The sequence below is a fragment of the Lethenteron reissneri genome, chromosome 47, assembly GCF_015708825.2.
Source record: "Lethenteron reissneri isolate LAM-NWPU_2019-01 chromosome 47, ASM1570882v1, whole genome shotgun sequence".
Classification (NCBI taxonomy): domain Eukaryota; kingdom Metazoa; phylum Chordata; class Hyperoartia; order Petromyzontiformes; family Petromyzontidae; genus Lethenteron; species Lethenteron reissneri.
The window spans coordinates 21558-48370 of record NC_083825.1 but is presented as its reverse complement, the minus strand read 5'-3'; the positions used below and the strand labels follow the sequence as shown (position 1 = coordinate 48370).

The 26813-nt window shown below is 44.6% G+C and overlaps 1 pseudogene; it reads right to left on the bottom strand.

Moving 5' to 3' along the window:
* LOC133354417 (uncharacterized) overlaps positions 1-26555 on the bottom strand; it is a 56139-nt pseudogene extending 29584 nt beyond the window's left edge.
* Between the last annotated feature and the right edge of the window lie 258 nt (positions 26556-26813).

The following is a 26813-nucleotide window of genomic DNA, read 5'->3' as shown; positions in this document are numbered from 1 at the left end:
TTAAACCATTGTTGTACAAATGTGAAAACGCGTGTGGTGTTGATCTGCAACCTGGATAACTTAACTTAATCTGCAACTTATACTGGTACGAACCTCCTGGTTACACCAGCCCACAGGGGATTATCGTGCCCGTCCGTTCCTCGTGCAGGGAGGGGCTGGGTGGGGAGGGGAGGGTGGGGAGGGGCTGGGTGGGGAGGGGAGGGTGGGGAGGGGCTGGGTGGGGTGGGGAGGGGCTGGGTGGGGAGGGTGGGGCTGGGTGGGGAGGGGCTGGGTGGGGAGGGTGGGGAGGGGCTGGGTGGGGAGGGTGGGGAGGGGCTGGGTGGGGAGGGTGGGGCTGGGTGGGGGGTGGGAGGGGTGGGGCTGGTCACCCCGTGGTGTCCTTCTAAGACTCAACGTTTAACCTACTCACGCCGGCTTGTGCCCGCCCTCACAGTCGGGCATATTTGCGGAATACACCACGCCGCCGTTGACCCTGGCCATTGACCGAGCAACCCAGCGTTCCTACCAGCTCCATCCGCAGGAATGTGTTGTAACCTGGATAACTTAACTTAATTTGAAAACTGGATGACCAGCCGACGGGAAAACCGAGGGTTAACTTTAGTTAATGTGCACATTTACCTTGCAGCGTAATATAAACGTATACATTTAACGATTATTACGGTGACAATAAATAAGCAGACAATACACCGTTTGCACATATTTACATAAACCAATTAAAGTTAATATTTTACACATGCCATAAGGCACACGGCCTTGTGGGAGTGCATGATTTCAGCAGCACTGGATGAACACAAGACAAACTGGACCGCTTTCAACATTCAATGTCTCATCAGCAGTCAGGCTTGCTTAAAGCAATGCTGGTGAACTGCCAAATGTGGAAAAGCAAGGACCCCCTCTGTTGGAAAACTGTACCTGGAGGTGGTAAAAAAAAAACGTTATTTTCTGCTTCATAGCCTCAGAGTAAACACAGACACAGATTATTATTTTTATATATAAAACGCATTTAAATCTATCGGCATTATTGAACGTCTATGTTTAGACTCGTTGGTTCATTAAACCCAGGTGTTCCCGTTATTTGACCATGCAATAACATGGCTTTCAAGAGCCCCGGTGCACTGGCCAGTGGACAAGAGAATTCCGCATAAAACAGCGGGTTGTGCATAATATCATATAACTGCAAGGCAGTTTACAATAAATGTCAACTGTGAAGCAACATATGTTTTGGTGTCGGATACTGCAGAGAAGGCAGACATAGAAACTATACCTGCGGCATAACATATGTTTGAGGCGCTGTGGCCCACTGTGCACTTTGCCATGCAGAGGTATAACCCGGTCACCGACATTCTAATTCTGGCCAACAGCCAACATCAGCGGTGGTGAAAGGGGGCGGTGGGGGAGTGACTCGTCTGGACCGTGTCTGTGCACCCCACATCGCCACACCGCGCTGACCAGCGCGATGAAGTATGATCAAACAATTCCATGGCGTGGGAAGAGTCGATTGAAAAAGAGGCTCTAAAAGGATTAATCGATATCAGGATCTCTGAGTCTGGACATTTTTTAATCGCACCTTAAAATCTATACACTTGCACTTATTACATGTTTTGTTAATGTAGTAAATACATTTACATTTTAAACAAATTTATTTATAATAGTATGTTTTTGCCGAGTGTACTTTACAGCAAGATGCTTAATGAACGGCACTATATTAATGTATCTTAATTTTGGAGCTTTCGTGACTGCAGGAATTATTCTTTGGTTTTTTCGGTAAAGTCACGTATAAAAATAAAATAATATAATTAAATAATTATATTATTTTATTTTTATACGTAATTAAATAATTATATTATTTTATTTTTATACGTGACTTTACCGAAAAAACCAAAGAATATATTAATGTAATTATTATGTTTTATCAGGCATGCCGCAAAGCCTCGTTTTTCAAATTACATCTCTGCACTTGCATTTTCTTCCCAATGCACAGTTTGCCTTGTTTTGCGATCATAACAGCCAGAGGCGGTGCCAAATGCCTCCGTGAGAATAATTGCCTCCCTCTCTCTCCCTCTCTCTTTCTCTCTCATCCTGGAGGTCACTGTGAATATTGGGGGATCATGACCACAGGTTCAGGAGCACCAAACGGAGAGAAGCATTGCTCGGATGCAGGTGGAAGACATATTACCTGCGTGCATGATTTGGCTATGTGTGAATCGTGTTACATTTCGATGTGACCAGTTCACGTGACCCCTACACCCATTAGAGATTCCACAATTGTAGAAAAAAAGATAAATATCTTGAATCAGAATATTTATTTATCCTGGAGGAATCTGATGAGCTATGAAGCTATTTTTCCCAGATGTCCAGAAGTTTCACAGATGTCCTGTAGCATCAGGTTGTGACTGAAGCACGATAATTATTTAAATCTCTCGATGAATAGCGGGTGGGGTGAATTATTTCATGGCTTAGATTTATTTTTGACATTTTATTTACAGGATAAACATGCAATTGTGATTAAAGGAGTGGAAATTCCATATTTCCTTGGTGGGAGCCAGTTTGCTGTGGCCACAGGATGACTAAGGTTGACTTCGCACAAAGTAGTCGTCAATGTATTGACCACAGAGAGATGAAGGGCTGAGTCGTTCCCCTGACCAGGATTTGAACTCGCAATCTGTATGTGGACCATATGCTTTAATAACTGCACCGCCTGGTCAGATTACCAACAAAGCAACAAGATTGTATGTATTGTTTTTTTATTAATGTATATATATATGATTGATTATCCAACGTTTCATTCATTGAATATTAATTGCCTTTCAGCCTGTTGAAGGAATTATGTTAATGGTGACAATGCTCTCCATTTATCCAGAAAAGTGTGCTCGAGGCTTAGGACTCTTTTTATTCGGGTACTGCTTTGGGATATTTTGGCCAATTGTGAGTGTGCTTGTGAAGATATAACACAACGTTTCGCTGATTAAATACCTAAAACTAAAGGTTTTATGTTTTACCAGAGAAGGCCCACTGAGCTATATAGCTCTTTCAGAAGTGACCTGACCAGAAATGATAGCTCAACGAAGTGGCTTATCATGTGGCAATGTTGTTGATTGATGGTCACGATGTCAGTCCAACACGGGAGGTCACAAACCTCCGTGTTCAGTTTTACGGGTCATTATACTTCGAGGCACAAACATCTCTGGCGGTTCAAATGTCCTTATTCCACCTAATAAATATTGCCAGAATGTATCGCTTCCTGTCACCTGCTGACTTGGAGAGACTGGTCCATGCTTTTGTGTTATCCCAAGTCATACTACTGCAACGCCCTACTGCTTGGAGTACTAAATACTTGGCAAACTCCAGCTTGTTCAGAATGCAGCTGCTCGACTGCTCACACCACGTACACCATTACGTGACATTCCACCAGTTCTCTAATCTCTTCATTGGCTACCGGTCAAATTCCGAGTGGATTTTAAGATACTGCTATTATAACCTTATGAGGCTTTAAAAGCGCTCATCCCACATTACTTGCAGGAAGAAATACATTTCTATTTTCCATCAAGGTCCTTAAGATCTTCTCATCTCCAACTGCTCAGCACTCCCAGGTCTCGGTTGCACTCTTTTGGTGATCGGGATTTTGTTAGCGTGGGTCCCAGGCTATGGAACGCCTTGCCACTTGAAATCAGGGAAATCAGAGTCGGTAGATATATTTAAGTCTGTTTTGAACACTCATCTCTTTAAAGGTGGCCTTCCATCTTTACTTTGGCCGGTTGCTTCTGGTTCTGTTATAGTTTCCTGCTTTTCATGCATTGTGCATTGGGATCCTAGTATAGAACGCGCATTATAAATTAGAATTATTACTAATATATCAGCAAAATACTCTAAATGCATATTGAAAAACCAGAAGACCCGAACATTTTTTTACACGACCATAAGGAGAGAAACATGCAAACTCCAAATATACAGGTGTCCAGGTTGAGATCGAACCCACGACCTCATGTAAACCAGGCGAGGTAGTTAACATCTCACCACCACTCAGTTGCTCGACAAGGGGGCATATTTCATGGGACCTCCTTTGCCAGTACCAAAATATGAGAATAGGTTTTCCCCTTTTTTCTGGCAACAAAACAGGTGTGTTACGATATTAAAACACTAAACTGAAACCTTTTACAAGGAATCATGTCTGCATTAACCACAATACTTGTGGTCAAAATGCAAACAAAAAACGTACTCTGATAATGTATGCATTGTCTTTGAAACTGATTGGTCCACACCAGAGACAGCTTTCTTTTGAGCCTAGTCTCAAGTATTGTGGTTAATGCAGACATGATTCCTTGTAAAAGGTTTCAGTTTGGTGTTTTAACTTCTTAACACATGTTTTGTTGCCAGAAAAAGGGGGAAAACCTATTCTCACAAGTGAGCATATTTATTGTATAACGTAAACAGCACATGAAAACATGACTTTCTCCATGAACGGTATCATGATTGGTATAGCTTATGCTTTCATATATATGTATAATGTCTAAATAAAACACATTAATCATGTACAGTCGCAAAAACAGACACCATTCATTGAGCCCGTATAGGCTGTTGTGGCAAGGGCTGTTAGCGAGCACCTATGAGGGTTGGAATGGCACACGAGGGGTGGTGTGCCATTCCGATGATGTTCACCAAAGCACCAGATATTCATTTCGGGCTGAGTTGACCTAGAAAAGGCCCAGGACCAATTTAGATATTCGTTTTGGCCGGGAGTCGAACTAAAGTTGCCACGTTCATAGTGCAGTATGCATACCACAAGACGTTGCACACTTAACAAAGACAAAGGTCACCCGTACAACATTAACAGACTGTTGGGGCAAGTGCTGTTAGCGAGCACCTATGAAGGCCGGCACAGCGCACGAGGGGTGGGTGGCCAGCACCACGCTCGGCCGCCTTTGTCTCCCTAGTGACGATAATTACCGCACCAGGCACTCATTTGAGGCTGAGTCGACCTATTCATATACACACTCACACACACGCACTCTAAACCTGGCCCCAGGCTAAATTCCATTCTCTTGTGGACTCATCATTTTCCGAATACAGAGGAGACAAAGGATGTATTTTAATAATTTCCAGCACTTGTGCAAACAAAAAAAAACGAGCACATTCCCCGTAAAATAGCCATTCATAGGTCACGTTCATTCTTTCATTCATTTGAACCTTCATTCAAGTTCCAATGTGCCACTTTCGTTTCATGACTTGCCTACAAGTATGTAAGACTGCATTTTTTCATCACTGCATTTCTGTTGTGGGGGGGGGGGGGTGTCAATCTGAAGTACTAAGAGGTGGGAGTTTTGAGTTAAACTCCCCCCCACACCCCCCACTTTTAAAAAAACAGTACATTCCAAAGTTAATTGCAAGCATGTGCATGAGCCCACATGGGGCCGCTGCATTTTGTACAGGTGCGAGTTTAAATCACAGAGCTAGCCTTTTCTTTAATACGTCATCTTTTTCAGACTCGGGCCTCACCCTCCTCTGAGTTGGTGTGTGTCTGTGCGCGTGTTTCTCACACACGCGCACAGACACACACGCAACCATTCCCACTCACGGTCGAAATCGGTGGCGAATATCTGAACTGGTCCTGGGCTTCCCCTAGGTCGACTCAGCCTCAAATGAGTACCTGCTACGATATATAAACATCGCCACTCGGGAGACAAAGGCGGCCGGGCGTGGTGCTGGCCAACCACCCCCTCGCGTGCAGTGCCCGACCTTTGTAGGTGCTCGCTAACAGCACTTGTCCCTCTACAGCCTGTTAAGGCTACACGGGGGATCTTTGTCTTTGTTTTCGTGTGGGAGCTGCGGAGCCGTGGATTGCGAACTGCTCCACAACACTGGCCAAGCATGGGCTCGATTGCAGGCAATGGCTACGTGACGAAGCAACTGTTCATAGCTCTTCATTGGTCTCCCAGAGGTCACCTCATCCTCCGAACACGATCACCTGTTGTGCCGTGTGAACATCAGCGGCGAGGGGGCGACAGTGGCAGCCACGCATCGTGCCAAGCCAAGCAACCCACCATCCACTTGGGCGGACACGTCAGCCTTAATAGGTGCTCACTAACAGCACCTGCCCCAACAGTCTGTTGAAGGCTATGCTGGGGATCTTTGTATTTGGTGATTAACTCACCACTCCTTCGCCTTCTGTAAGTGCTCGCTGAATATGCTTGCCCTGGAAATATAAAAATCAAAGGAATTTGATGTTTTTCTTGATCTTAATTACATTTTCTAATTCTTTTGACAGTGTCTCCCTTGGGTCTAACTCCGTGTCGGGTTTTCTTTGCCTAAGTGTTTGTGTGTCCACATGTTGCGTCCATTGCACGGGTGCCTGTGTGTATTTTCTTATCTGTGCCCTTGTTTATTTATGCGTTTGTCATAATCTACTTGTTGTCTGTGTTTATAGATGTCTGCTTCAATGTGTGTGTCTTGTGTGTATATATTAGTGTCGGTGGAGCTGTAGCACAGTTGTGAGTGTCCCATGAAACCGCTCACGTGAGTTCAATTCCCAGGCCGTGGCCAGTCTCATTGGCGAATATCTGAACCGGTCCTCGGCTTTTCCTGTCAACTCAATCTTAAATGAGTACTTGACATGGTGTTGTGTGAAACATCAACACTGGGAAGACAAAGGCGGTGGTGCTAGCTACATCTCCCTCGTCTGCTGTGCCAGCCTTATTCGGTGCACGTTTATAGCACGTGTCCCTGAATGCATGTCGGTTGAACTTTAGTTCGTAGCGTATGTCGCCAACCATGCTAATTGGAGGTGCAGGGAAGGACAACAAAGTAAACAAGAAATGCAGCTCAAACTTAATTTGGAGCTTTCGTGACTGCAGGAATTATTCTTTGGTTTTTTCGGTAAAGTCACGCATAAAGATAAAATAATAAATTAAATTGAATACTAGCATACGACGTTTCGATACCTGATGATGATTGCTTGTGTTGCAATCGAAACGTCGTATGCTAGTATTTAATTTAATTTATTATTTTATCTTTATACGTGACTTTACCGAAAGAACCAAAGAAGAAATGCAGTTCTAAAGAAATTCGTTTTCAAGCTACATTTAAAAGTGCATTGCTCCAGCGGCTTCCTAATATTGAATCTGGTAAGGCTGAAGAGGAAATAGCTGTGCATTGTTTCGTGTGCACACCAGAGCAGTGTTTAGCTCTCTGTGCTGCCATTCATTCTTAAACATGACGAACAGCACTCCGAATTGATATACGAGCCTGCCCTGGGTCTCCACTGTGTCAAGTCAGCATAACAATGAGCAGCTGGTTATGGTGTGACCAACAATGATACACCAGGCAGACAAAGGTAGCCAGGAGGAATGCAGGATGCTGATCACACCACATATTTTTTAACTAAACTATTTTTTTATTTTACCAGGTTCAGGCCCACTGAGCTGTATAGCTCCTTTTCAGAAGCGACCTGGCCACCACAAATGAGAGCTCAATAAAGCGGCTTATAACGTGGACATTTATAGCAGCAGCCTAATAATATAAACTCACGTTGATTCTAAATGTGGAGGTAAAACCCGGAGGACCCGGAGAAAAATTCACACGATCACGGGGAGAACATGCAAACTCCAAATATACAGCAGGCGCCAGGGTCGAGATCCCAACTAGGCATCGGCAAGGCAAGGTAAGGTAAAAGTGTATAACAACGAGCCTACCTTTACCCTACCTTTTACTTTTTCGATTTAAAGCTTTCGTGACTGCAGGGATTCATCTTCTTGGTTCTTTCGGTAAAGTCACGTAGAAGGGAAGTAATAAAATAATAAAAATAAAACATAATAATGCATAATGCATGGGCATAATATGACTTTGAAAACCCCCCGCCCACCTCCCACACATTTCACATATAGCACTATTCGCATTCCTGCATTTCCCATAAATATGCTAAATTCCTCTTCAAATGCAAATTCTTTTGTCAAGGCTCTTTTCCTCCTCCCTCACAGCTTAAATAGACACTCCAAGCCTAAGACGTGTCATTTAGACTCTGTCTTATCGACAGACATGTTCTTCACCTGAGGACAGCTGCTTGCGTTGTGGCCGAAACGTCGTGAGAATTATTTTATTATGTTTTATTTTTATTATTTTATTACTTCCTTTCTACGTGACTTTACCGAAAGAACCAAGAAGACCTACCTTTTACCTTACCACAATACAATCACTCTACCCTACCTTTTACCCTACCCTTTACCCTTACCCCTTGGCATGTCGACACCTGTACCCTTTTACCCGGTAAAAAGGGTACAATTACCTTACCTTGCCGAGACCTAATCCCAACCACGACCTCCCATATACCAGGCGAGGTAGTTAACATCTTGCCACGGAGGAATTCCGGCCTCATTGGGCGGTGGGTTCGTATCCTGCTTCTGGGGTCAACTGAGTGCATGATCTCTTCTGATGCAGTCAAAAATATAAAGTGGCGGTTTTGACGTCAAATGATTGTCATCTGTCTCTGAGTGATGATTGTCATAAAACGATTGTCACCAATTGATTAATAATAATAATAATAGTTCAATTTGTAACGCGCGCAAATTTGCAGATGTAGTGGCCGCAACTCAGAGGCGCGGAGCCAAGCTCAGAGTCGCTCGAAAGCACGTGGCTGTAGAGGTGAGTCTTTAAGTCTCTCTTGAAGGAGGCGATTGAGGTGATGCTGCGAATGTGCAGAGGGATATCGTTCCAGACTGTTGGGGCTGCCACCGAGAAGCAGCGCATAGACACGATGACCATCCTGGATCTTGGTATTGAGAGGAGGCCGTGAGTCGCGCTGCGCAGGCATCTGCCGTGTGCTGAGCTGCAAGTTGTCAATAATGAAGAAAGGTACGGCGGGCAGGCGGATATGAAGGCATTGTGGCAGAGGCAGGCGGTCTTGTATGTGACCCTACTGGCGATGGGTAGCCAGTTGAGAGCGCGGAGACAATTGATTGTCTTCAACCGATTGTCATGATTGATGTCATGATTGATGTCATGATTTCCATCATAATTGACATCAAACGATTTTCATTACTCTGCGAGCTGCATCTCATCGCGGGGCTGCTGGTTGTTTCCAATTTAATATAGTCATCTTTTATAAATTATACTTTATTATCATCATCATCATGTATGGTTTACGCTCATGCCTCCCTAAGTTAACGTGCAGTTGTTTCGTTTTTTGTCTCGTTTTATTATTTCTTGTGGGGAATTCCCTCCACTTTCCCGAACTGGCCGGGAGGTGTGGAGTTGCCACCTTTTTCCAGAGACAAAACACGGGCATATTTCTTGCCAGCACTAAGTTTATCAAAACGACTGTGCAGCACACGGCAATAACGTTCAACACATTGCTTGCATCAGGCATCGGTACATATGAGTTCCAGCCACCCGAACACACAGAAACCAATGCCCGATCTGTACGGATCAAACCTGGACACTTTTATATATACATATAGATTTAGAGGTGTTTCCAATGATAATGTAAATAAAACACATTAATGTGCAGTGCCTTGCTGATCTCGGCAAGGACCATAAACTGTCATGCAAACTCGGGTCATCCTCACAGCGACAGCGACTTTTGATTCTAGATTTGAAGCTTTCGTGACTGCAATGATTCATATTTTTAGGTTTTTTCGGTAAAGTCACGTAGGTAAAACATTAAAAAGTAAAACAAAATAAAAATCACGACGTTGAAGACGGAAGCTTGTGTTGCCTCCGAAACGTCGTGATTTTTATTTTATTTTACTTTTTAATGTTTTTACCTACGTGACTTTACCGAGAAAACCTAAGAATATGAATCAGCGACTTTTGGTTAACCATCAAACATTCAGATGCGCTTCTGCGGCCGTCTGGAACGCTCTTCCGATATTAGGAAGCCACTGGAGCTATGCACTTTAAAATCTAAATTTTTAAACGAATTTCTTTCGAACTTATTTTTGTGTTTAGTTTGTTGCCCTTTCCCCGCACCCCCGATTAGCATTGTTGGCTACGCGGGATGCAAAAGAAGTTCTACATTCATCAAATGAATGTGGAATTGCCCCCAGTGGCATAAGACGAGTGTCGATTAATGTCTCCCCCCTCCATCCAAGCAGGCCGACACTCAACCTTGACCTTTCAATTGTTGTCTCAACTGCCCATGATTGTGGCAAAGCCTCACCACTGCCAGTGTCCAGACAATAAAAACCGTCCAGCCATCTGCGAGTTACACAACCACGTAATAAGTTGCGCAACATCGTTACACAAAGCTGCTCGTTGAGAACACTCACTCGCATGTGTTCTTTCCCCCCCTCTGCCCCACAAACATTGCTTATTTCAGCTTTTGGAAGATTGACTCCACCGCCACCGTTCTGCCTTGCATGTTTGCATTGTTGGATTGTATCTCCATGAGGCTAGAACTACCTACATTTTTAAATTCCCAGTAATCGTGCACTCTCTTGAAGAAGTATTTGACCCACCGCAGATCACATGGAAAATCTATAGCGACGAATGTCGCACACAAACTAAGGAGCCACGTGTCCTGATTTCCCCCAAGATTCATACTCTTAGGTTTTTTCCGGTAAAGTCACGTAGGTAAAAATAAATAAAAATATAATAGAAATAAAATAATAAATCACGACGTTTCGGAGGCAACACAAGTCTCCGTCATCAGGTGGGGCCGTCACAGCTGAATTTACTGTATTAAGTGAGGCAAAAATCCAAGAGGCAAGCCCTTAAATACAAGTTAAGAGGGGGGAGGGAGGGGGGAGGGGCTTGTCTGAATGTGGTAGCCAGGGGTATGACCTGATGGTCCTGGGGAGCGGGGCAAAAAACGGAACAATGGTGCACATTGGCTCATGGTTGTGGCCGGTGTTAGCTGATAATAAGCATAAAAGTAAGCAACACTGGTAAACGCTGGGGATGTCAACACTCGGTAAAGTAGAATAGTACTTGTCAGATAAGATGGTACAAATATGTGTAGTTAAATATTTTTTACATGGTTAATGACATCTTTCCAATGATTACTCCATTTGTACCCATCATCATGGTTGAAGTTATGTCTGTGTTTGTATATCTGGATGGCTTCGTGCACAAACCTCTGATGATAGCCAGAAGGTTTGCAGAGCAACTTGGTCTCGGAAAAGACAATCTCATGAGAACCCATAGAGTTGCAGCAATGATCGGCAACGGCGGAAGACTCAATTTTGCCGTGTTTCAGATCTGACTTGTGCTCGCGGACACGATCAGAGATGTGACGTTTCGTTTCCCCAATGTAACAATCACCACAGCTGCAACTCAATTTATAGACTCCAGGGTATTGCAAGTTAGGAATGACATCCTTCACAGATGGAATTAGATGACGGATTTTATGTACTGTACTGAATCGGACTTGGAGCTTATGTTTGTTTAGAATTTTGGAGATATTTTTGTTCACGCCTGCTATGTATGGCAACGTGATAGTTTTGATCGGAGTTTCAAGTGGCTGTTTCTGTATGGTGGGAGAAACAGCTTGGCGGATGGTGCGGTTAGAGTATCCGTTCATCTTAAGGGCCCGATGTACATGTCTTAATTCACTGGCCAGATGGTGTTGGTCAGAAATGCCATGAGCTCTGTGGTATAGTGTTTTGATGAGAGAATTCTTTTGAGATGGGTGGTGGTGGGAATCAGGTTTCAAGTAGGAAACTGTGTGGGTGGCTTTCCTGTAGACAGAATGTCCCAATGTTCTACAGGAAAGCCACCCACACAGATTCCTACATGAAACCTGATTCCCACCACCGCCCGTCTCAAAATAATTCTCTCTGATTGTGTCCGCGAGCACAATTCAGATCTGAGACACGGCAAAATTGAGTCTTCCGCCGTTGCCGATCATTGCTGCAACGCTGTGGGTTCTCATGAGATTGTCTATTCCGAGACCAAGGTGCTCTGCAAACCTTCTGGCTACCATCAGAGGTTTGTGCACGAAGCCATCCAGATATACAAACACAGACATAAATTCAACCGTGATGATGGGTACAAACTGAGTAATCATTGGAAATATGTCATTAACCATGTAAAAAAGAGTTAACTACACATATTTGTACCATCTTATCTGACAGGTACTATTCTACTTTACCGAGTGTTGACATCCCCAGCGTTTACCAGTGTTGCTTACTTTAGTGCTTATTATCAGCTAACACCGGCCACAACCATGAGCCAATGTGCACCATTGTTCTCTTTTAGCCCCGCTCCCCAGGACCATCAGGTCATACCCCTGGCTACCACATTCAGACAAGCGTCTCCCCCCTCCCTCCCCCCTCTTAACTTGTATTTAAGGGCTTGCCTCTTGGATTTTTTTTCCCTCACTTAATACAGTAAATTCAGCTGTGACGATCCCACCTGATGACGGAGACTTGTGTTGCCTCCGAAACGTCGTGATTTATTATTTTATTTCTATGATTATTTCTATAATATTATTTATTTATTTATTACCTACGTGACTTTACCGGAAAACAACCTAAGAATATGAATCCTTGCAGTCACGAAAGCTTCATATCTAGAATTCCCCCAAGAGCGTTACTCTCCTTGAGGCAGCTGCTGTCGTAGACAATCTGAAAATGTTCCTCGGATATTAAAAGTCCCCCATTTTTTTGTCATTTGGGTAATAATGATGATACACCACACAAAACAATGCATTTGCGTTCAAACATCTCTCGTCTTCCCTCCGGTCTATGGCAACCCTTAGTTGTGTGTAGGTGGAGTGGTTCCCAGTCAATGCCGTGCGAGAGGGCACGGAGGTTGTGGAGGGAAAATGTGCAGTTAAAAGTGAACAAGCGTGTTTCCCGTGTTTGAATCTGAGTTTCAGTAGCTCACGAGACTTAACCGGTTTCTTAAGAGTGGGTGAGTTTATGGAGTCTTTTGTTCAATTACTGCACGAATTAATATAATTACGAAAACATATATATATCAACCGATTAATGCTGTGCAAGTTAAACATTTGTATTTGATCTAACGCTTGGAAAACACTCTGTGCAGGCCTCATGAGAGGGTTGCCGTAGTTTTGTAACCCTGTTGAATGGACTACCGAAGTCTTTGCAGTGATGTCATCTTCCGAGGCCGTTTTGCTGGCACAATGTGATGCACCGCTCACTCCGTGATTTGCTTTGAGTGGACTAGTCTTTGTCTACACAGCATGACAACAAGCCTGATATAAATGAGAGAGGAAAAACAATGTGTTCTGGCACGCACGAATAAATACCGCGGTATAGTTTAGCATTTTGAAACGCATCAAACCATCTGGTATATATTATCTGACCGCCGTTTTGTAACGTTGGATTTATCTGCCAATTTTAGATGTGCCATCAATAGCTCATGAATCAAGTCATAGCGGGGGTTTGTCAGCGTTTAATCGCGGTGATATGTGCACGTGATCTACACGATCTGGAGGTCGGATTGGTCGCACGAATCATTCACATTTAGACACCAAACTGCAGGTCGACACTAACATTGATCTTTATTGTTGTTGTACACAACTTATAATTAGCCTTAGTGTCGTTGAGATAAAAATATAAATAACAAAACAAACAAGCAGACATGAATAAGTCTCCTTCATATATCCATCTCTTCTCCATATACATAAAAGACAAAGTTGTGAATATGTGTGTCTGTTCAAAATGTTTAGCGTACTTCCCGACATGCAACAAACTGGAAATTTGCCATGTGGGTCACTTTCCAGACTGTACACCATGCACAAATTATACATATACACTTTTGGGGTGGGGAGGGGGAGCTCAATAATGCATATATTTTTTGCACGGCAAGTGAGCTGTGACGTCAAAAATGTCATGTGACCCGCGCATGTGGAAGCGTCACGCATTGTAGTGGAGTGGTTAGCGCGGCGCGCTACGAACCTAGCGACCCGAGTTCGATTCCCGCTCACGACCACCACCGGTGACGATTATTTCAACTGCTCCTGAGCCTCCCCTATGTCGACTCAGCCTCAAACGAGTAACTGCTGTGGTGTGTGAACATCGCCACTGGGGAGACAAAGGTGGCCGCGCGTGGTGGATCCAAGTCCCGGGTGAAGCCGGGTAGTACAGCTAGTCACATATAAAATATTGTATTGAATGTAAAGATAATGGTTTACTGTTCAGTAAATTTGAATTTAGTAGATAGGCTAAGAAACCCAGAAGTTAAGTAAAAATTCCTATGTGAATCTGGAAGAAAATGTGTGTTGAGTGGCGCACGCATTCCCAGGTGATGGGTTACTGAAACACGCATTGGAGTGGCACACAGAGGTCAGTTAGGGTGATGGGTCAACTGTGTAGCAAGGGGAAGATCTAAAGGCAAATGGCAGAGATGATGATGAGACTATGAGAGGTGTCCTTGGAGGTTTCAGCTGTGCCAAGATTGCAAGGTCTAATGAAATATGCACATTTCGTGAATTATGTGCATTCCATAAAGTTTTTTATTATTATTATCTATCACAAGGATGCAATAGCAACGTATGGTAGCATGAATTGTATTGGCTGTGGTGACTTCGTCATCTGGACATTGGATGGCTGGGGCAACGCTATCTTAAGAGTTGACAATCACTGAGGACATTATTTGTGTTGACACTTACTTTCTTGCTATAAAATGTCATGTATTTTACAAAAAGTCAATAAACTCGGAGCGCTAATGTTACGCACCTTAAAGCGTCTTTTTACACTGAAAATGTTTCGCAATAAGATTTTAAAACCAATTTACATGCTGCACGGCCATCCGTACCCACAGCACATCCCCTTGCTGAGGCCGAACATTTTAACCATTTGATTTCCCCTCGTTGAAACCAACGAAGCACCCACGATCGGTGGTTTGGCCGTTGCAAAAAGCCAAAACAAATGTATTCTTAGGTTTTTTCGGTAAAGTCACGTAGGTAAAACATTAAAATTAATAAAAGTAAAATAAATAAAAAAGATTTAACTACACTTAGTTGGCCAATCTTATTTGACAGACTATTACAGGTTTACCATGTTTAGTGGTTGTCTCCTTGTCACAGGTTGAGTCACAAACCGTACCTCTCCATAACAAAGGCTCACCCTCTTAAGCCTCACCTTACCATATGAATAAAAAGTGTGCTGTACTTGGCCCTTTCCCCCCCATTCTCCAACCATTATATAAACGGAGTGGTAGCTCCTGCAATCTCTCATTTACTTGATACAGCTGTCGTGGCTGTGACGGTTCCACCTGAAGACGGAAGCTTGTGTTGCCTCCGAAACGTCGTGATTTTTATTTTATTTTACTTTGATTAATTTTAATGTTTTACCTACGTGACTTTACCGAAAAAACCTAAGAATATGAATCCTTGCAGTCACGAAAGCTTCAAATCTAGAACAAACCAAATGTCTTTATTATTTTTAAATCCTTTATATTAAGTTCACTTGCTTGCTTGCGCGCTTACGACCGTGCAAATCTTTCGGTCGTTTTTTTACCCACTTCCCGTGATCCAATCGAGCTGACATTTTGCACACAGACTCGTTGTGCGTGACAATTAATTTTCGTGAATTTTTTTTCCAAAAAATTTACACTGTTTAGGAAAAAAAGTTTATATGTAATTACCAATTGCTTAATGGTGGCAGGCAATCATCTGACCCATAGGTGGCAGCCATCTCAAGCCAGAGGACGAGAGGACTCTAGCCGCCACGCATATAAAGGATTTATAGTGAAAAACTTTGTTTTTACGAGTTAATTTTTTCTTATTTCAAAGTGAAAAAAGCTCGGAATCAAAACCGCCAAGTCACGATGAAGCGACGTTTACTCCGAGCGCTCTCGCTCGCGCCTGCCGTGAGCTGAACTCAGAGGTCGTAAACAGATCCCATCGCTTCGACCGAAGTATCCTTTGCATCTGTCCATGTGGCGTTTGCATTTTAGGGTGTGCTGCGGTGTCGTCGAACACGTGGGCTTTCGCAGGATGTAAAAAAAACGCGCTGCTAAGGAATGCAAAAGATGGGTGCGTTTATGAAATATATCGATGAGGTGGGTGGGGTTATCTATTTATTTGTGATGTCTGCAGCTCGTCGAATTATAACGGTACGTTATACGTTAGAGTGCCATTCTTCCACGTCCCAAAATCTACGTGTGGCTGCTTTTTTCGCGGAGCACTTATGTAACATTGTAGTGGAAAATATTCACGGTTCTGGCCCAGTGAAATTTTCATCTTGACCTTTTCCACATTAGGACATTCCAACATTGACGTAATAATTGTTTTACAAATGCCAATTATTTTCCCACTAAAGCCTCACTGGGTGTTGAAGATGTTTTTGCGACAGGATCCTGTGTAAAATGTATGTGCATATGTTTTTGATATTTGGCCATGTGGCCGCGTGGTGGTTTGAGTGCTCAACTTAAATCCAGAAGAACACGCGTTCAAATCTCGAAGAGAAATCGATTAAATAAAGTACCACTCTATGAAAACTCAACGGCGGTTCATATGTGGAGTCCACATCCCAATCAGTGATTCACTTGAGCCCGTATACCCCTTCGAGGTGGAAAAAGTGAGCGCCACTTTGTTCGGAGTCAGCAATGGGTTATCCCATGGGAACTACTCAACCCCTGCGTTGCGAATATTGAAATTCGCGAAAAGCAGCTCAGGGGCACATACCACCGTCACGGAAACTCGTCCGGTCACCCGTGCAGCAGCGGTGGCTTTGCCTAAGCATCGAATGAAGGTGATCACCACATCAGCACGCTTTCAGATGCGCTTCTGCGGCCGTCTGAAACGCAATTCCTTGCGGAATTAAGAAGCTACTGGAGCTATGCACTTTTACAATATCTCGATTAAAAACTCTTTTTTCAAGAACTACTTTCGTGTGTAGTTTTTTTTGGTCCTTCCCCCGCACCTACGAGGAGCACGGTTGGCTACGTACGGTGCGAAAGAAGTCCAACGTACAATGCAAATGTCTTAGCTGTCGGGTGTGTAGGCGGTGCAACTGCAATCGGGTGCCCACTGGTCAGATGAGCCAAGGCACTGGGTTACGAAGGGGGAGGGGGGAGAAGGACTGGGGGTGGGGAGGGGGCGATTTAATTATGTTCACAAGGAACCCCATGCCAACCGAACTACGTAGCCACCCACTGAATCCCTGCTTGTTTGAGCGACGGAGATACCTTGACGATTTAATTAGACAAAAGGAAAATACGAAATGCTTCAAAGTGAATTAAAACCTAGCGTGTAATGAGATTGCTTATGAGAGCAAAAATGTAATTACTTTCATATACAATGGCTGCAATAAAAAAAGGCTTTGCACTCAATTATAAGCGAAGTGTGATTTAAACGGAAAGCAAACACACGTCTGCGAAGTGACTAATCACTCGTAGGGTTGCCACAATGTGGCGATCCTGGATATCTGTGAGAGAGAGAGAGAAAGAAAAGCTTCGTAGCTCATCGGATTTCTCCAGTCTAAATGACGATTCTGAAATAGGGATAAAGAAAGATTCGATGCGATGAATCACGGGCCATACGATTCCAAATATCACACCGTCCGTTTTTGCTAAATATCAAACCGCGATAATAATTATAATTTTGATGATCACACTGCCATATCATTTATTAAATGCTTTGTTATGACATAAAAAAAACAAATAATTTAATGAGCAACGATAATTATCATAACGTGCGTTTTGCTAAATATCATAGTGATTTTCATTATGACAGTGCATTTAATAAATTGCATGAAAGTGTGAAAATTCAAATCAGAGTCACATACATAGATGTATGTATATATTACCCATTAAATGCTTTGCAAAATGTTTTCCCGAGTCATTGGAAGCATGATGGTTATCTTCCAGCATTGTTTTGTACCGACACTCACCTGACCACTCACCAGTCGTCTCACCTCACCCTCACCACTCACCAGATTGCACAATACAGTCCAGTGAGTCCATGAGCCCAGACCAGATCCTTCTCGACTCGGTACCACCTGAGGTGGCATGACCTTAGTGATTACAATTCATCAATGTGGCCACAAAGAGCGAATTTCAAGACCATTTAAAATGTATAAAATTTCCAATCATGGGCAGCTCCATGCCCTGAACAGCCAGAAAGAACAAGAAAAAACATGAGAAAAACATTACCACAATCCGAACAGGGGATCCTATTGTAACAGTGAATTGTGTGATAATCATTGACTTAAGTGGAATATAAAGCCGCGTAAGTACATCGAAAATGCTAAGTAAAGTTGTCACTATCCGAGGTGGTTACGATTTCTGCTCTGGCCCATGAACTAATTGGGAACCCATTGAGGTCACCCCTCCAAATGCTTAACCTATTTTAATATAGCCAATTTCAAATTAAGATTGAAATCTCGGTCTGCGTGCGCGCACGCGTGCTTTTACAGTACACGCGTTCCAAGTGACCCATACAGCGTTAATTGCTCAGCCCGGCACGTGGCACGTGTTTAACAATAATCAGGTGCGTGCGGCGTGGAATGAATAAATTTGTATTTGAAGAGCGGGGGGGAGGGAGTGGTAAACGCCGAGCGTGGTGAGTGGCGAGGGACCGGCATTTGCGAAACCTCGGCGTGTGCATGCAACTGACGTTGAACTCCTTTTCGCACCGAGCGAAACCGACCGCGCAGATGCCGTGGCCGGTGATCGCTGCCATTTGACTCAAGCGACCTCGGCAGTGGCGACTCTCACGCTCCGCTGTTGCCACACGCAGGCGACGATGCGCACGAGGCGCTGGATCCACCACGTGGTGCGACGCGGAGCCACTGACGACTCTGTCGTGTCGTTGGCGCTCGGTGGTGTCGCGCCAAGAGATGCATTCGCAACGCGGCGGAGAGGCTTTGTTACCTTACACCAGAGGTGTGGACTCGAGTCATGTGACTTGGACTCGAGTCAGACTCGAGTCATGAATTTGATGACTTCAGACTCGACTTGGACTTGCATAACAATGACTTTGTCCCACCTCTGAGGTGTGGACTCGAGTCATGTGACTTGGACTCGAGTCATGAATTTGATGACTTCAGACTCGACTTGGACTTGCATAACAATGACTTTGTCCCACCTCTGCCTTACACCGTTTTTGTGTCGGCGATTGAGATGGCCACGGTTACTTATGGGGCCATGTGTTGTGCGGTCCTTTGCATACAGCTCCTGGCTGCTATCCAGGAACACCCCCCTCCCCCCCCCCCCCCATACATGCTGAGTGAGCGCATTTGGCTACATGTGGATTCTTCCCCCAAATGTGTATATTTTTTTTTACTGCATGTAATTGACTCTGGGATGCTACCGTGATGTTAGCGGTTTGCACAGCGGACCCACAAGCACAGAGGTCACCCGCTCACTCTCCCGTACTCGGCAGTTGAAACAGCGGCCTATCATTCGTCCGGGGTCGGTAAAATGAGTGCCGCTTTGTCGAAAGTCAACGTCGTGAGAACGTGGAATCTGCACAAACAGCCGAGGGCCCCAATGGAAACGTTTTGACCTGCTGAGCTGAGAAGGTGCCTGAAGAAAGAATGACCGAGTGTATTCAATCCATCTGTGCGGAGATTTGAATTGTATCTTCTATATGCATAGGCTTTTTGTAGGTACTCCAGTTTTCTCCTAAATGATGTCAAACACATGAACAGAATCGGCCAAACATCCCAATTGCAAGAACTTATTAAAGGTCTCGGTGAGGCTTTCCATGATGACTCGAGGACATTATTATTTTGCTTGGTAACAGTCATCCACCTTGTCATCATTTAACCACCTCGATCAACAACATGGACGGCCACCTCATTGAGACTAACGACTTTGTGGGAAGTTCGAGGCGGCTGTCCCATTAACCCGGATTGACGCAGCCCCTGACCCAACATTCCATTGGTGGGAGAGCCTCGAGGCACGGCGAGGCATTCCCGGATAAACAAATAAAGGGGCATTATTTGCATTACTTGCGACCTGCTTTCGTTTTTTTTTTGGATGTGTATTTACACACGCGCTCAACACAACCAGTGAGCGAATTTTTAATTATCTCCCCACCCCCACCACCCCCCAAATAGAGCGAGCGTGTAATGTGCAGAGCCCCCTTTTGACACGGCGGTGTTTAAGTGACCGCACTGATGAGTAATTTGTTCACCAGTGCCACTTTGAAAGGCTCCCCCCAGAATGCTTGTTGTTGAACGCGGCAAGTGGCTAATGGCTAACACGTGTCAGATTTTACTCTGATGCAGCCCGGCACGGACGATAACATGCCTGGCCTTTTGTGCGAAGTCTTTGAGCTTGAATGCGTGCTGTAACAAATGGCGGTGGGTTAGGTGTCGTAAATTGGTAATTAAATAGGCGCAAGAGATTCATTTTCGCTCGGGTCTGTCCAGGTCGGTGACCCCGGTCAGAGCCCAATCTTTTGAAAAGGCAACAGTGGTCACCCTGCGGGGAAACTGGCTCTCAGAATGGTAAAATAGATGTCCCAAAACCGCTCGCTCATTATTCCGCATTTCAACAGATAGACACTCGTTTTAAGGACGCAATATGTCGCTTGCATTTATTCAACATGAGCAACCGTTCGGGAGCGTCGCCGGCTGTATTTCTGGCTTGAGAGTCAAACTCCGCAGCAGGCCAATGGCTTGGTTCACTCGTGATGAGGATCGTCAGAGTGTTGTAGCCACGTGACTTACAGTAACGAAGAACTTGAGGCATCCCTCTGCTCGATGCGTGACACCAGTCTACCTCTGGGCCATCATTCTCCGAGGGCCAAATGTGTAAAACGCGTGCTTTATTTGCAGTTATATTTTCTGAGCTAACGTTCCTATTTAAAATCATCATCGTTGTAATCACCCACGGTCCATCCATCTACTCCGGCTCTGAAATGTAACCATCTGCATACATACACACACCTGCACACTGGCTCTGGTTTCGTCGCGTTCCATTCCTTCGCTGTCATTGTTATTGACCGCCGGCCATCATTCCTTCTGTGCAGTGGCGTGTCCTTGACAATCGCACTCACTTTTCTGCATCGGGTAACCGGCTACTCTTCTCCGGTGAAAGGCGTAGCAAAGAACCAGAGGGTAAAGTCTAAGCGGGCTGCTGTCGTTCCTCGCGACCAAGCCAGACGCTATGTGCTAAGTCTAACCGCGGCACGCGCGTATTGGAAGCAGATGGCGCTAATGGGAAAACAATCTTTGCCAGGCATCTATCAAGCACTCGCCAGCAGAAAAGAGGTGGCTTTGTTTGCGAAGGAACACCCATGGCTCTGCGTTCTTCTCACATGCTCCCTCCTCCACACGGCGGCGCTGGCGGTGGAGTGCGGTTGTGTAACCTTTCACGAACTTGAATGGGGTCGGGCTGGTGGAACACCAAACGATGGGGCAGAGAGATGCGCTGGGGGCAGCCAACGGCGGGGCAATGGAGTAGCGCCCGCACGGCGCAGCACGGCGGGACGTTGCTGATGTGTGCGGCGACAGCTTGACATCCGTAGATTTCTTCCTCCACTCGGGTGGATTGCTCGGCGAAGGAGGCGCTCGTAGACATCTGAATTCAACGCAACAAGAAAAAAAAAATATTCGATGAGTGAAATAAAAGAAACAAATTCGTATTCATCCTCTTTGAAAGAAAAAAAACACATCTAGATGTGCGAAATTTACTCTAAACGTACAGGTAAAGGTGGAGCCCTGTAAATGCCTTGCTCACGTCACTGCTGCCAGAATGGTCCCCCACTGGAGGGAGTGATCTAGAAAGGGGGAGCTCTCTAGAGGGTGTTTTTGGCCTACTCTTCCATGCTGACCAAATGTGTTTTGAACGTGCAGGAGTATCCCCCACCGCACGTGACTTGCCTGCCGACCATCGGCTCGCAGTGGTGAACCAAATCATACTGCTCGATGTATAGAGGCTGGGGATTGGGAGGAGGGGATTTAAGAAACTTGAACCTTTGTTTAATTAGCATGCGGGAAGATTGAACCGGCGACCTCTGGACTCCATGTCTGATGCGCTGCTAACCGTTCCAACACTGCGGCAGCATTTTCTTCAACAGTTAAGGGAACCAGTTATGAGAACAGTCTAGCTATTATCTAGAGACAATCTATGTTATTTACTCTGACATTACGATGTGTTTTAAGTAAGGTATGTTAAAAAGAGGACCATCGCGTAGTTCGTGTGCAGTCACCCAACAAGGACGGTTTGCAACGGAATAACATTTTATTTTGAGATGTAAAAAATTTTACTTAACTACGGCTGGATTTGCCACTTTATTTTTTCGTGACATTTATTTTACTTTATGAAGCCAGAATATGATTTCGTTAAAAACACCGACTGCGATTATTTTAAAGGGCTGTCAGGGCGTGGGGGGCGAATGTACAAAGAAAAACAACGAATTTCATTATTTGACATCCTACATTTCTTGGCTTTCCATTGCAAAAACCTTTTTTCCAGAAGCCGTAAAGGCACTGCGTATAAAATATCAGAACTGGCATTAGTTTATTTCCATAACAATGTGCCGTCAGCTATGCTCATTCATCCTTAGTTTATGACCTTTGTTGTTTCACAAATTCCCGTTTCTCCTTTGCCTTATTTCGCGAGCGTAACGAATATCATGTCTGGCCCTTCGTAAGCGTTGGTGGACGGTGCTTTATCTGCAATATTTTGCTGTCTTTTCTTGTATTTTCTGGTTTGCACAGTCACATAGTCACTTGAAGATGTTTTCTTGTTCATGTTTTTTTTGTTGCGGTTGCACCCGATTCAAGAGCCGAATGGCTCACAGGGTTATACTAAATAAATGCACTTGAACTTGAAGTGCACCGATGGATGAAGACTTCTACACCACGTGGGTCGTGGGGGATCTGGGTGAGCATGGTTTGTTCCTACTTCACGACCCTGGTCAATGCGGGTTGGTGAAGTGAGCGGTGGCTCCAGACCCCGTTTAGACTTCACTCACCGCTGTTGTGAGCCTTGGCTGGGGGGTCGAACTTTTGTTCTAGGGACTCGAAGCACAGTTGGGCCAACCATTGTGCGATGACTGCCGTGCTTTCTCGCTACTGTAATTTTTTTTTCACAGGGGCGCAGCAAGTAGAGAGGTGGTTTCAGAGCGGGGATGATTAGTTCACTGATGAGAAAACACACGTATTATTATTCAACCTGTAAAAATCATTATTCATTATATGTTTATATATGTGTATATGGCCAGCTGGTGCAGAGGTCATCGCACTGAGCTAGCGAACCTGTGATCCTGAGTTCGAATCTCCGTTTAAGGCAGGAGTCATGATTGAACCGGGCTCTCAAGTGTAGCGAGCTCATGGTCAAGTCAAGTTGGTTTGTTTAACCGGGCGATAACTCAGGAGGCCAGATTAGAGTCTCATTTACGAGAGCGACCTGGTCTCAGTCCAGTAAGCAATACCTGCGCAGAAAAATTGGTAATCTCAAATTTGTTTTCCACGTCATTAGGTTAAAATATGTCTCTGAGATATAAAAAGTTACGAGTTTGACTTTAATGTGGAAATCTCGTAAAAGAGTGCATGTCAAAGTGAGACCAACGGCTGTGTTTAGGATTATTATGGAAACTTGAAGGATATTTTATCCCAGAGACATCCTTAAAGAAATAAAATCTTCCACAGCTACATCTCGACTTGAACCTTTCGTGACTGCAGGAATTCATATTCTTTGGGTCTTTCGGTAAAGTCACGTAGATAGGTTGTAAGAAAATAACCAAAAACTAAGTTTCGATTGCAACACAAGCGGTCGTCATCCTGATGACCCAAAGAATGTCTTCCACAGCTGTTTTGCGGCGACGCTGCTCAGTGAGATTTATGATGAACAGATTGTTCGTGTCGTGACATGCTGAGCGAAAAATATAATAATAGATTACAATAAAGGGCTGAGATTGTGTAAATACAATGTCCGTCCGCAAATGGTATTCCCATTTGTTGTATAAGTGCGTGAAATGTGGTCTGGCACAGACGCACATCTGTAGCGCGTGGGACAGTCGATGGATCCCACATGCTGCAGAAGGTCGTGGGTTTGATTCCAACCTTGACGCCTGCTATGTATGTGAAGTTTGTATGATTTCTCTGTGGTCGCGTGGATTTTTCTCCGGGTCCTCCGTTTTTTTCCTCCACATATACAAATGTGCGTTCATAGCATATGGTTGCTATACATTTCCACACGATAAGCCACTTCGTTGAGCTATCATCTGTGGCCAGGTCGCTTCTGAAAAAAGAGCTATACAGCTGAGTGGACCTTACCTGGTAAAATAAAATGTAAAAAATTTGAGTTTACATTTTGCCATTTCTCTGCTAATTTTGAGAAATTCTGACAAACACGGAGGCAGTTTGTCAAAATGGCCACTGACAATGATATGCTCTTGGAGCTGACAGAAGTGATAGAGCTCCTTGCGTCTATGAGAAATGGAGATTCACGGCGATAGGGCGAGAGAGCACATTTATTATTTCACGTGATTTGAATTTAGATTCCTCCGTTGTGGTCAGCTCGCAAACGACGAGGCCATTTTTACTGTCAATTTCCTCCATCTGTGTGCTTTGTTTTGTCCAATTCACACTCCCATCGTGCCATCGGTGATATTTTCTGCTCCAGAGAACTGTTTTTCACGTGGCAGTCGATCAAATATTTTCTCAGAGATGGAATTCTGCCATATTAAGTGAAGACCCAAACGTAATGTGATGGGGTTATTATTCTTAATCGCATAGCAAGTGTCTGGATTCAAACCCAGGCACTAAGCATTTCTTACCATTTCCCCCTGCCACAAGGAATGTGGAATTTTCACCGCGGGATATGATCACTGCCTCGTCAACGCGGATATGAGCCAGAACTTTCCTTTGACTATCCCTGGCACCCAGGGAGCTCACCACCGAATTGGCACGCTATGTTTGCGTGACAAACCTTACTAATTGGCTGTGTCTGGTGGTGGCGGATTTAACGACGCATTTATATTTTTACGTGATCTAGCCTAAAAAAAAACCTGTATTGTGGAGCTCACCTCCGTTGACATTCCTGAACCAACCGCAGGAATTCCACAATCGTACAGATGGGGTTCAGTACTTCCCAGGGATGACCACTGTTGACTTTCAACGAAAAAGCACTCGTTGCGCGATGTTGAAGTCATAAATCAAGCACTCCCAGACAGCACCACCCATCTGCAAAATGTTAAACGTTGTCCCCATGATGCACTGTGTTTTTCTTTCTCCACTTGCTTTAAACCTATAGTTAATATCGATCAATCATGTCGCGGAGGATCGGGAGCAGCAGGAGCGGGAGGAAAAGACGGAGCTTTTTTGAAAGTCTGGCGGGCCGACAGCATTCAAACGCTGCCCATTTGGCAAGACAACTCCTCGGCAAAATCATGAATTAACTTATTGTTATGCGTTACCGGCCAATTTTCTACTGGCAGAACACTTTGTTTGGTGCGACCGACCACTGCTGAGAAGCAGGCGGTGCAGAATTTATTTTTCTGTTTACAATAATTTACAAATACATTGTTCAGTCCATACGTATAGAGTGTTCAGTGCTCAAACATGATTGATTGATTGATTTATTTTCCGATGAAAATGCATCTTGAACGGCCCTCAATAGCATACCCGTGGTGCACAGGAGAGCACGCTGAATTTGTAATCCAGAGTTGGCCGCTTCGGTTCAATCTCCCGATGCATCGGTTGAGACAGTGGCTCGGGTCATCTCAAATATAAATTTTGCTCTCACCAGCCAAGCACTACTGATGAGTTCGCTACAGTGAGTGGATCGGTAGGTCGCGCGTAACCGGTGTGGGGAGGCCCTTCTGCCTGCGTGCATGGGCAAGGAAGTGCAGGACTGCACCGTTGAACTTGTTACGAGGAATTTGCTGGTGAACCTGTAAGACTTAACATTGGAAACACGCTAATTGAAATAAAAAGCAGTGACTAGCATGTTCCTCTTGCTATGGGAATGTGGAGTTTCCAATCGCTGGCTCATGGCGGCCACTAAGGGCAAGCGCCGCCCCATGCTCATTTGAGCACGGTGGCGACTGAGATTTTTTATTTATTATTAGTTTGGATTTTTTAAAAAGTTTAATGGGACATGCTCAGCAGCTTAGTAAGGATTACTTTTGAAAAGTAATCACTTTATGATGATTTATAGGAGTGATAGCTCAATCTGAGTTTTTTGGGGGGTTAGATTGCGTTAATATAAATGAGTCAGTTTAACACGTAGGCTTTCACGACCAATATCAATGATACAGGTTTTTTGGGTTAGATTGCATAAATTAAAATGTGTCGTTTAACCCGCCACCACCTGACGCAGCCAATTAGTAAGGTTTGTCCCGTAAACAAAACATGACAAGAGTAATTCCTGCAGTCACGAAAGCTTCCAATCGAGTCTAAAACATGACAATTCGTTACTAGTGTAATGACAGGGTGACATCTATAGGCCTGAAAGGGGTAATTGCGGTTATTGGAGTATTAACGTAACGCCTTATTATAAGGGGGGTGTATCTGGGGTAAAGGTGAAAGGCGGAGTTAGTCCAGAGTCTCCGGGGACCTGCTCGAAGGTTCTGGAAGGGGGCGTCGCCAGAGGCGGGGCTTGGTCTCGCCCAGGCACATATAAGGGGGGCCGTACCAGAGGTGCGGGTGCTGTTGCGGGTCCTGGGTCCTGGCTGCGTCGCTACTCGTCGTCATCTCTTCGTCTCCGACCACGTGACTGTTCTTCTGCAAGACCCTCTCCGTCGCCGTCGCTGCGCTAGTCGGACAGCTAGCGTAGCGTATGCCGGAGATGGGCTATGTGTTAGGATCGCCTATGTGTAGCTGCGTTACGTAATGTGCTCTTAATAAACAAGAAGCCTTCTACTCGGCGTGTCTCACAAGTCACTCACAATGTTTTTTTACAGCCAGCCTCAGCAGGCGGCAGCCAGAATTGTAATTACGGCCAGCCTCATC